Genomic DNA, 13286 nt, shown 5'->3' with positions numbered 1-13286 from the left:
AAGGTTGATCTCTCTTATGGTTAGAAAAATAGCCAAGAGAGCTCAAAATGTGAATCTGAACATTTCTTCTTGGGTTTGCTTTGAAGTTTTTCTAGCATTTCATTATCCTCCAGGGCTCTGAAATATCTCATGTTTCTTGAAGCTGCACTGAATCTGGAATTCATTATGTATTCTTTTTTTTTTCTCTTTGGTTTGGTGGAAAATTATTTAATAACAGGTAGTATTCAAAATTAAAACCATGTTTGCTAGGTCTGAAACAACAGAAGAAAGCAAAGGTGTATCTTCAAGTGAAATTATTTTGATTAAATACTCTTCTCAAAATCATTCCATTTTTTCCCCCCTTTTAAATGTTTCCAAGTCATTTCTTTATTTCTTTTCCATCCTTCACACATACCTTGCTGGAAGAGACATGGCTGAGGTCAGATGAACAATGAGATTTCTGGGAAAGTAAAAGAAACATACAACATGGAACTCACACTTGGTAATGTTGGAATGAGGATCAGAATTTCCCAAAAATGAGTTTTTTAGGAGAAAATGTTTTGCTTTTCTGTTTTCACAGAATGTCTGTGACTAGACCTAGAGGACAGAGACATAGCTAAAACCACCTTAGGTCATACATCATCCTTAGTTCAGTGAATTGTATCAAGCCACAGACATCATTTAATACTCAGGGAAAATGTTGATATTACTCTTCTCTTATGTTTTCTGTCTTTGCAGTAGCTCAAAATACCTATTCAGAATGTGAAAAGAATGTATACCATGAGTTCTGTTAACACAGAATTTGCTAATATTAAGACGAATGCTTAGTCTTACGTGTGAATTAAAGATTTGTTTGTCTCAAATATTCTTGAAGATGTCTCAAAAGTGGCAAGAAAAAATGAGAGAATGAGCATTAAGGTAAATTTTACAACTCATTAATGATGAAAGTAGATACAATTGTCATCTAAGTGAATACAAGAAGTGCTGCCCAATTCAGGGACGATCAAGAGGAATGAGAAGAATGGCTGGATGAGGACCCCCATGGCCACAGTTCCTCCAAGCGGGTGGCAAAGCCAAACTCTCCTCGAGTACAGCCAGTATGGCCACACAGGCTGGCAGTGGGAGCTTCCTTGAACCTTTATGGTATAAAGTTTGAGAAGCAGGGAAAGTAAGTATGAATGAAGAAATAAAATAATCCCAAGGCCATTAGCTGAGGGAGCCAGGGGGATGACCAAGCAGTAGCTCACCTCAGCTGCAGAGGAGCAAAGTCTAAAGGAACTCATATACATATAATCTTGAATTATGAGGGGAATTCCCACTAGATTGTGGCATGGCTTTTGCCCCTTCTTTATTTAATTTTATAAAATCGCTGTTCAAGAATAATAGTGTCACTCAAATCTGACTGATGGCGTGATTATTTTTATTATGAATCTCATGGTAACACAAAGAGCTCATACTATGTTCCAGGCAACATGCTAAGCTTGTTACATGTGTTTAATTCTCAACCCTGTAAGTTAGGTGTTCCTGTTAACCCCATTTAACAGGTCAGGAAACTGAAGCACAGCAAAGTTAAATAACCTAGTGGGGTGAAGTAAGTAGCCCAAGGTTATGTAACTAGAAAGGGTAGTTAGAATTCTGACCCAGACCATCTGGCTGCAGCATCCAAGCTCTTAACCACTACATCAAGAGACGTTTTAGTCTTAGGACATCGCCATACTTTAAAAATTATCAACGATCAGATATTTGCTTATGATACTTCTGATAAGAAGTTAATATCCAAAAATATATAAAGAACTCATACAACTCAACAACAACAACAATCCAATTTTAAAAAGGGCAGAAGACCTGAACAGATATTTCTCCAAAGAGGAAATACAGATGTCCACTAAGCAGATGAAAAGATGTTCAAGGCCACTAATCATCGGAGAAATGCAAATTAAAACCACTATGAGAAATCACCTCACACCTGTCTAAATGGCTATCACCAATTAATCAAAGAACAACAGGTGTTAGCTAGGATGTGGAGGAAAGGGAATCCCTATGCACTGTTGGTGGGATTGCAAATTGGTACAGCCACTAGGGAAAACAGTCTGGAGGTTTCTCAGAAAATTAATATACCTTTGACCCAGCAATTGCACTTCTGAGTATTTATCCAAAGAAAACCAAAATAATAATTCATAAAGATTTATGCACCCCTATATTCATGGCAGCACAATTTACAATAGCCAAGATATGGAAGCAACCTAAATGCCCATCAACAGATGATTATGACCCATATATACACTGGAATATTACTCAACCACTAACGAAATGAAATCCTACCATTTGCAATGACATGGATGGACCTAGAGGTTATTATACTGAGTGAAATAAGTCAGACAGAGAAAGATAAATACCATATGATTTCACTTATATGCAGAATCTAAAGAACAAAAAGAACGAACTAATCAAACACAGACTCACAAATATAGAAGACAATCTGGTGACGGCCAGAAGAGAGGGGAGTTAGGGGGTTAGGAGAATGAATGAAAGGTTAAAGAAGTACAAATTAGTAGTTGATAGATGGTCACGGGGATGGGGAGCACAGCATAGGAAATGCAGTTAGTATTAATGTAATGGCTAGGTGGAGAGCCAGAGGAGAGAAAGAGCGATTAGTGGGGTTGTTTATAAGCTATATAAATGTCTAACCAATGTTCTATATACTTGAAAGTAATAAAATAAACTTTAAAACATCATTGAGGATCAAGGAGCTTTTGTTTTTTGAGCTATATCTATTAATATTTTGCATGTTAGAAATAAAAAGCAAGAGATTTTTTAAATTATCAATTCACTTAAAATTATTAACAATAAACCCATGTTTTAACATCAATAAATGTTTAATGAAATATTACTATATTTTTGAAACCAAAACAATAATTAGTGAAAAGAGTAGCATTGTTTTACATTTTTCAAATCTTTTGGTGTCTGGCTTGATAGAAAAAAAAGCTGGATTCTGATAACTGCTTCTGCATTTAATCTGTTGAGCTATGTTATTTTGGTTGAAGTGTATGAAGAAAATCTGGCCTGACATAATATGTAGTTGGAAAAGCAGCAGTAATTTAATATAAGCTTTTTCTAATAATAGTGGAAATTCTTTTCAATATGACAAAAAAATTGAAAAGTTGTAGTTTCTTAAAGGATAGTTACAGTGTGGAACCGCAAGCAACCACAGCAACGAAGTTTACTTACTCTATTACGTTAAAACTCAGTGTTTTAACTTGAATTTTGAAGGAATCTTTTACCTATGTATCACTGGCAACATCACTCATCGGCCATTTGGTTCACTGAATAATGCAGATATTTTAAACGTTGATGCATTTTATTGTGTAATACTGAGAAATCATATTATTAAAATCACTACTAAACTCATCAGAGAAGTCATTAAGTGTTACGAAGATGTCAACTTCAGAATGCTGAATAAAGTTTTTTCAGAATTCTAATTTTTGTTTAAAAACTTGTTCTTTTTTCCCCATTGGCAACAAACATTGTCACTTATCTTCTGGGATGCAACAGGCTTGATTGATTTTCAAGAAAATATCTGCCAAATACTCAAATCTGAATCTTAGTTTCTCCAACAGTTATTCTTTTATTTAAAGATAATATTCCATAAACAAGGAGCTCATTTTCTTTGAGACAACCAGCATATTTTAGTATTAAAAATATTATAAAGACATAATCAAGGGACAAAATTTAAGTAAAATTAACAATGATTTTTGCTTTATTAAGAGCATTCGTATAGAAAACTAAAACTGATTTTTTTTTTTTAAACTGTGAGTTCTGTGGCTGTGAAGATGACAATGATACCAGGACATTTTGGTGCTACTACCCTAAATCTTGCTAAGGCACCAGCAGTTTTAGTCACCATTACTTTTGCACCATTAGTACAAATGTCAAAGCAATGAAAAAGCAAATAAGGTTTTAGCATCATTATCAAAATAATTTTGACCTTGCAGACTCCCTAAAAATTTTCTGGGATCACCAGAATTCTGCAAATCACACTGAGACACATTATATTCTCTACAAAAGTAAAAATAAACAGATACAGTAAATATGCAAATACATTGCGAAAGAAAAGAAGGAAAGTATTATGGACTGAATGTTAGCTCCCACCACCCCCAGATTTATATGCTGAAGCTCTAATCCTCAATGTGATGTTCTTTGGAGACAGGCATTTAGGAGGTATTTAGCTTTAGATGAGGTCATGAGGCTAGAACTCCCATTATGATATTAGTACCCTTTTAAGAGACACCAAAGAGTTTGCTTTCTGTCTGTCTATCTGTCTGTCTGTCTCTCTCTTTCTCTCTCTCTCCCTTCATATCTTTTATGTAAAAATAGAGAGAGAAAGTGGCCCTCTGCAAGCCAGAAAGAGAGTCCTCACCAGAACACAAACATGCTGGCACTCTGATCTTGGATGTTCAGCCTTCAGAACTGTGAGAAAGTAGAGAAAATAACTTGATCTAACACAAAGATGAACAGAAAAAAATGGCAGATGAATATACACTACTTAGAACTACATAGCCAAACAGCAGATCAAAACTATAACTAAACATATTATCATGAACTTAAAAAAAAATTACACTGTCATCTCTCTTAAACAAGATCTCAAAGCTGAAATAACAGAGTTTTAGAAAAATTTTTTAAATATGAAGTAAAACTCAATAAAAAGAAACAAAAGGATAATAAATCTAACCCTAAAAGGAAGTTCATTCCACAGCAACGTGAAGGAAAACACAGTGGAACATGGAGAACAAAGGACTGAGAAAAAAAACAAGCAAAACACAATTAAGAAGCAGAAAAAGTTTTAAAAATCTAACTGATGTCCCCAATGAAGAGAGACGATATGATGACAGAGGAAAAACAGTTTAAAAATATACTTAAAGAAAAATTTCCCAAAATATAAGAAAATATGTCTCTACAGATTATAGGGGTTGACGATGTCCCACTGGAATAGAAAGTCAACATTGAAACTAAAGCTATTGAGGACAAGTTACTTATTTTTGTGATAAAGAAACAATTAGGTAGCCAATTGACAAATTGTATCAGCACGAGGGGAGAAAGCTGGCTGGCTACATACTGTCTGATCATTTCATATCAGGTTGAGAAGATTGTCAGTGCAAGAAGGCAGTGGAGTACTCTCTACAAAGTCCTAAGGAACGAAAACATTAAAAATAACTTATACAGCAAGATACGCTGCCATTGAGCAAAGGTATCAAAAATTCTGGACATGTAAGAACTCAGGGAATAAAATATTCAATAGCTCTTCTTAAAGAAATTTCTTAAGTAAAAAAAAGGAAAAAGAATAAAAGAACCTCTTGGGCAAATAGTACATTTAAACAGAAAAATGATAGAAAAAGAATTCAAGGTAAGCTTTAATTTATAATAAGGTCGGAACTTCGCCAAAGACAAATTATGAGTGTAGAACAATCTGTACATGTAATAAATCTCAACAATACAGAATTAAAATTGACAGAAGCCAAGAGAGAAAATTGGAGAGAAGGTAGGATGGGTATATGAATATACTACTTTCCAACTATTTCATAGCTTGTGGTCAAAAAAGAGCATTTAAAATCAACAAATCAAGTAAAAGAGGAGTATGTAAAGGTAAACACTGAGAAAAATAATATAGTTAAAATTAAATGGTGAAGGAGAGGAGAGGATAAAGAGGAAGAAACAAATACTTACAAATTTCATTATTATTCAAAATAAGGAAGAAATAAATTTTGCGTAACAAAATAGAGAATTAAGGGTATAGATGAATATGATATTTAATAAAGTAAGCAATAGAAGAAAAATATAAACGCTTATCACAAAAATATACAAAAACAAAAGAGATTTTTAAAAACTGAGATGTTGCATATCCGATAGCATTTCAAATCAGTAGGAAATAATTGGATTTAGACTGGTGAGTGAACTAGTAGCCATATAGAAAAAATTCAAATGGATTCCTACCTGCTGGTAAGTCAAAGATCAAGGCGTCATCAGAATCAGTGTCTGATAAGAGCTCACTTCATGGTTTGCAGATGGCTGTCTTCTCATTTTATCTTCACATGGCAAAAAGCATAGAGAAAGAGAGAGACTGAGAGACTGAGAGAGAGGGAGAGAGAGAGAAGAGAGAGGGAGAGAAGAGAGAGAGAGAGAGAGAGAGAGAGAGAGAGAGAGAGAGAGAGAGAGAGAGAGAGAGAGAGAGAGAGAGCGCACCCAATAATACTGAAAACAAAAAGCTTGGAGAATTTTTTAAAAATTATTTTCACTCAGGATGACTCTGCAGGGGAAAAGCCAAGGGAATTAATGTACTGTCATCACCCTCTGTCACCCTCCAGTCTCTGGCCAGTGCTCCCCATTACCTGAAACCAGGTGCTGCCCGTGGTCACGTGAGCCAAATGGATGGAACCTTCACTACAGAGAAGGCTGGAGAGTGGGTCAGGAAAGTAAATGATCTTCAGCAAGAGAGCCAAGAATAATGGGAGAAGGAGAGTCTCTTCAACAAACGGTGTTGAGAAAACTGTATATCTTCATGCAAAAGGATAAAACTAAACCCGTATCTTTCACCACACACAAAAATCAACTCAAGGTAAATTAAAGACTTAAATAGAAGAACTGAAACTGAGAAACTCCTAGAGGAAAACATAGGGAAAATTCTTCATGACGTTGGTCTTGGCGATGATTTCATGAACGTTAAATCCATCGCACAGGCAACAGAAACAAAACTAAAGAGGGAGCACATCAGACTGAAAAGCACCTATGCAGCGAAAGCAACAATCGACCGAGTGAGAAGGCAGCCGATGGAATGGGAGAAAGTATTTGCAATCAATATTTCTGACCAGGGATTAATCTCCAAAATATATAGGAAACTTGTGCAATTCAATGGAGATTCTTAAAAGTAATTTATCTAAATCCTGTCTCATATGGATGATGGAAATTTGTGAGTTTCTGTTTGTTTTTGTTTGTTTGTTGTTTGTTCATTTGCATCAACTACTAGGACATCCAGAGCCAAGTATCAAGCTCTTGTTTAGTAAAGTGTTCAAAGATTTTTGGTGTTGACTAGATCCATCAATTTTCCTTCCCCCTTATTTATTCATATATTTTGTTTGTGGTATAATGTGTACATCTGTAAGGGACTGCACATTCTTTTGGAAAACGAGCAATATGAAAACAAATAAATATGAAAGATGAGTCTACTTTGCACACATTATTGTTTCTAAACCAAGTCAGCACAAACTCTGGACCAGACTGCCTGGCTCAGAAGCTTAGCCCTGCCACTTAGAATCTATGAAGCCTTGGATAGGACATGGAAGGTTTGGGGGTGTCAGTTTCCCCATCTATAAAATGGGAGAAAATAATTAATAGTATATCCCATGAGGTCACAATGAGGATTAAATTAGTTACTATACGTGACATAGAACTGCATCTAGGATATCGTAAGTTCGGTACGAGTGCCACTTTTATTCATGTTGAACTTCCGCATCACACTTTGTAGTACAGGACTTGGATTTACAAATGCTATCCAACGAATCACAGTTTGGAAAGAACAGAGGGCTGGTGCAAAACAAGATATAGTCTGCAATTTAAAGGTACTGTGGACATTATCTAGGATGACCCATTATTTTACGTGTGGCAAATCAAAGCCTGAGATCCCAAGGGGTTAAGTGGCTCACCCAGGTCACCCTTCTTCTACGTGGCAAGGCACATGAATGAGTGGCTCCAGGCTTAAAAGGAGCAGACTTGCCATCATAAGAATCAGCAGGCTAGCCCAATGGAAAGAATGCTGACCCTGTCATCGGTCCAGGAATGGCGGGCAAGTCACTGGGTTTCTCTAGGTCTCCAACTAGGAAAGAAGTGCTAAACCATTTTCTAAGGCCTTTCCTAGTTCTCGAAACTTGTAATTCTAGTCATTACTGTTCTCTTTGGGCACATGCCTGTAACTAAACTGAAAACATTTGCAATGTGGTAGAAACAGAGCTTCGTAAAGTCGGAACAGAAGATTTAACGTTTCCTACATCCAGGCTTTGACCCTCCTCTGTACTCTTGCCCAATCTTTCCCATGAAGAAATCTCTTTGAAGTCATTCTGGCTCTGTTGATCAAGGAATCAGTTGTTCTAATCCCGCAGACTTTGATCCCCACACAACCCGGAGAATTTCAAACAGATGAAATCGCTGTTCCGCAGTCACAAACCATGCTTGAATGCGGCCAGCAGAACATGCCGCCCACTGGCCCAAACACTGCTGCTCAGTGAAACTAGCGGTGAACCTCAGGAAGGTGGCCCGAGGCCACAGTCGTCACTGCTCTAAAGCTAAGTCATTAATTCATGCAGCAACTATTCATGGGTCACGTCTAAATGGTAGGGATTGTGGCAGGCGCTTAGGGAACATACAGTTCAGCACAGAATCGATAGCCATTATTCATATAATGTGCCAACAAAAGCACAATTACAACTATGATAAGTGCTAGGAAGGAAATACAGTGCTACGCAAGTAGGTTACAATGTGGGACTTTTGACCACACTTTCGATGGCTGAAGATGTATTATCTATGTCATTGGGTTTAAGACTGGGGCATTGAGGACAGGAAGCTGGCGCTGCTCCAGGCAGAGGAAACAACATGTACAAAAGCCATCAGTGTCAGTATATGAGGATTAACATGGTGACCAGGACACTGAGGCACAGACAACCACAGGACTGTGATCAGTTCATCATGGGTTTACTTAAAGATAACTCTAAGAAACTCTTTCCTCGGTTATGTTAAGACTCGAGTCTCCCTTTATCCCTCTTTTCGCATTTTATTCAGCACATAGAAACAGCAGCGTGGTCTTGGTTCAGTCTCTGCCGAAGCAGTTGCCAAAAAGTTTAACTAAAGTCTCTGCATAACGGTTCTTTTCAAATGCTAAAGTCTCTGCTAATGGTTCTTTCCAGATCCCATTTCCTACTAAAAAACTACTTGTGCGAGGCAGTTACCATTATCATAACCTAGGATAAAACAATCATGCTGAAACGCATTTTCACAAATTGTTTTTTTTCCAGATGGTATATTTTCCAGTAGAAATGGCTCTGTAGATTACCTGCTGTTAGTGAATATCTCATACCATATTGTGTCTTCTGGGAAGAATTTTCACCAGGAAAACTAACATTGTGTTTGTATTTTTTTTTTCAGAAATTAAAGAGCAACCATAGTAATTCTTAAATTACATGTTCATTATCAAACATGAGAAAAATTTGGGAAGGGATGATTATTCACTAATTGAATCAACATGAGAAGGTCATTTTTGACATAGTAATATATTGAGATTACTAAATTCTTTCTTCGCTATTATGAACCTGTTTTCTTAGAGTATAAAATGCAGTTATAAAAGAGAACGCCACAAAGTAAAGCCAGAGTTGTGATATTTCCCTCTGGAAAAACAACTTGGTTGTAAATACCAATGTATTCTTTTAAAATCTGGAAACCAAAGATAAAATACTGAAGAGAAGATGATGCTAAAGAACTGAAGGCTGATATGTACAAAAATGCTGATAGCAGCTAGATATGATCGGTCCTGAAAACTGTAGGCCTTCAAAACAGAACAATAATCATGATACAATGGTCTACATTTTTAGTGAAGTTATGAAAATTAGCGTTATATCATTCAAGGTTCATTGGAGTACACGGTGTATGTTTAATTACATGGCAGTGCATTTATAATAATGAAAGAGTCTGGGAAATAATCAAAGATCCAGTTATTAAGATCCAAGTATTCTCAGCATAGTTCCAGTGCTTTTCTTCTTCTTTTACTATGTTCAAATTATTTGAATAGTAGCACTAGACACAATAGACACAATAGACACAGTACACAGGAGACACAATAGAGTTCCCTACCTCTAGAGTCCTTGATTCACAATAGATTCTGCATTTCCACTATTGAACTCCTGGAAGAAAATTCAACCTTTTAAGGAAACTTACAAAAAATGATGTATATTAGACACGCATAACCTCAATAATTTAGAGATAATCTCTGCCATGTCACAGAAGATTCCATCCATACAGAGAATTGGAAGGAGCAACTTGAGTCTCAGTCTAAATTTGTGCAAAGTGGGAGAATTCATTTAATCTCTACGGGCCTCAATATTATTGTCTGAAACATTTTAACAACACCTGGTATTAAATAAGTAATATGTAAAGATGCCCAAGACATTGGTAAATCTTTCTTCTCTATCTTTTGTCTTTTAAAGTGGGCTCCGAGGTATAATTTATTTTACCAAGAAGAAAGGTGCCAGCTTAATAGAAGTGGCTTAGGAGACAGAAAGGCTGAAGAAATATCTATGTGACTTACCCGGATTGAGCCAGACCCTGGGCCAAAGACCTTCACTCAGTTGGGATGCTGAATAAAACATACACTCAGGAGTCAAACCACCCTCCTAGAATGGTGACACTTATCAAATACCTCTCTTAACTTGCCTCAACTATAAAATAAAGATAATAATATATAGTATATGGGTTTCGTGAAGTCCCTTAACTTAGAAAATCACAGTAAAAATACTTATAGTCTGATACAAGGTAAGCTCTCAATAAACATTTGCTTCTAGTTTTATCTAAATCTGATATGATTTGAGTTCAGATTCCCAACATGGGTAGAAGAAAAGGAGGATGGAAATGCGCCTTCTGATTGGACTAAGGAAATACGTTTGGGTGCCAGGCTAGGGACTAAAAAGAACCCTTAAATTTGTCCAAGGGAATCAAGCATTCTATTTTGTGGAAAAGGGCCCTATTAGGGATGAGCCATTGTGGGGAGTCACTGGCCGCACAGTGTCGTGGGGAGGCTGTGAAAAGTCACTAAGGGCTAGTCCATCAACAACCACAAGACACAGGCATGAGAGTCACGTCTGAGCTACAGCAGCACTCCAGTCTGCTGGAAAAGTTTGAGACCCAATCTGGGAGACCCAAAGGCCATGTGGTTGGACTGTTACCACGTGAGAGTGTCACTGGAACATGTAGGCACATCACAGGTTTCGGAACCAGAATGGCAATCCTAGTAGTTGGGGGCTTCGGCCAACTTCCTTAAGCATTTTCAAAATCAGCTGTTCATCCATAATGAGGGAATAATAATTCCAACCACAAAAGGTTCTGTGAGGATTAAATGAGATGATGTATTTGAAGCGTCTCGCCCCTCGCATATGCTCAAAAGTGTCAGCTCTTATTATTTTGGTTCCTTCAAAACCCTCCTCTGTCTCCACCCTCCACCATCAGCCTCTGCCCTGGGTGCAGTGTTGGAGTAGCCATGGGCAGTTTTGAGCATGAAAGAAATAACTGTTTAATTACCATGGCGCATCTCATTGAATATGTTCCAAGAACATAGTCAGAAAGAGCCTGCAAACATGCTTCCCCGAGTTTCTTTACTAGGATATTTTGAGCCTGAAACAGAAATCCCAGAACATATTACTTCAAATCCCACATCCTAATGCTTAAATATCTCCTGAGACAGCCCCCAAAGAAACTGGATATATTACGGTGTCAGCGGGATTTGTCTAAAAACAAAAAGAAACTTTAGCACTACTCAAACTATTAAGGCGAAAGAAATTGTAAGACTCATTAATTTTTCAGAGAAAAAGGAGAAAGAAAAACTTTTCCAAGTCCTCTGCTGCTACCCCTATATAGAGAAAAAGGCAATTTATAAAAAGGAAACTTTAATCATAATATAACAAAGTCTGGCCTTTAAAAGAAAGAATCGAATAATCAGCCTGGAAAATAATTTTTAGTAATAAATTCTCCCAGCTGCACAGAATTTCTTTGGTTGCTGGCCAGTCGAATACTGGTACGAGCTTATTTTAACAGAGTTGCTATTTAAGGGCAGAAGATGCTATTTAAGGGCTGGTGAAAGATGTGTCTCCACAATGAGGTAAAGGAATCTGATTCTTCAGTGTGGCACGGAGAACACGCTCATAAGACACAGGTAGATGCAACCATGTGACCTGGAGCTGCAGGCACAGCAATGCACCACAGTTCCTGTCTCACTGGCAAATCCCAGCTTCCAGCCTTCAAAGGCTTCTTCGGTTTGTGATGTGGGGATTGTAGCTGGATCATACTGAGATGCCCAGAAAATACCAGATCCCAGCGTAAAGAACAGGGAGCTCCACGAGGCGACTCGCCTGTTGGCTCAGACCAGGATTGGTCCAGCCTGGGAAACGCGAACTTAAGAGTTGGCTAATGTTGTCACAAACCTCATCGAGTTAAATTATGTCACCCACAATATATTGAGCTTCCAACCCCCAGTATCTAAGAATGAAACCTTATTTAGAGCTAGAGTCATTGCAGATAGTTAAGATGAGGTCCTAATCCAATATGACTGGCATTGTCACAAACCTCATCGAGTTAAATTATGTCACCCGCAAACTCATATATTGAGCGTCCAACCCCCAGTATCTAAGAATGTAACCTTATTTAGAGCTAGGGTCATTGCAGATCGTTAAGATGAGGTCCTAATCCAATATGACTGGTGTCATTATGAAGGGGGTAAATTTGGAGACACACACACATGAAAAGGCCTTGTAAACATGAAGATAGAGAGCAAGATGATGAGAAGTGGCCAAGGAACACCAAAGAGTACCAGCAAGCCACCGGAAGTTAGGGCAGAGGCTTCAAACTGGTCTCCCTCACAGCCTCAGGAGGAATCGATCCTGCCAACACCTTGATCTTGGCCTTCTAGCTTCCAGAACTGTGAGGTCCCAGTTGTTTCTGGTTCTATGTTGCAGCATCCCTGGCAAACTAGTATGCTTGCATATCTGATAAATTTGTTTATATTCACATTTTTATTCATTCCACAAGCACTTACAAGTGCCTCCTGTGTGTCAGTTCCTAGGTGGGCTCTGTGGATGCAGAGAGAATGAGGCCATAGGGTCCACCTCCTGGACTGTGTGGTTTCACGTAGCAGCACTAGTCAGATGTGGCTATTGAGCCCTTGATTTGCTAGAGAGTCTAAAATATATACTCAGTATCAAAGGGTTTATAGAAGAACGTGAAATATCTCATTAATGCATGTTATACTGATGTGTTGAAATTATAATATTTTAAATATTTGTGTTAAATAAAATATATGACTAAAATTAATTTCTTCGGTGTCTCTGTAATTTTTTAATTTGGCTACCAGATTTAATTTAATTTAATTTAATTTAATTTTTTAATTTGGATACCAGAAAAAATCGAATCCCACGTGTCCCTGATGGTATTGATGTGCAGGTGAGAGTTTCTCTAGGAGCTCTCAGACCAGGGGGAGTATCTCTGTAAGTCTCTGGGGCCCTGAA

This window comes from Pteropus alecto, unplaced genomic scaffold (assembly GCF_000325575.1).
Source record: "Pteropus alecto unplaced genomic scaffold, ASM32557v1 scaffold110, whole genome shotgun sequence".
NCBI lineage: Eukaryota > Metazoa > Chordata > Mammalia > Chiroptera > Pteropodidae > Pteropus > Pteropus alecto.
This window is presented reverse-complemented; position numbering follows the sequence as displayed.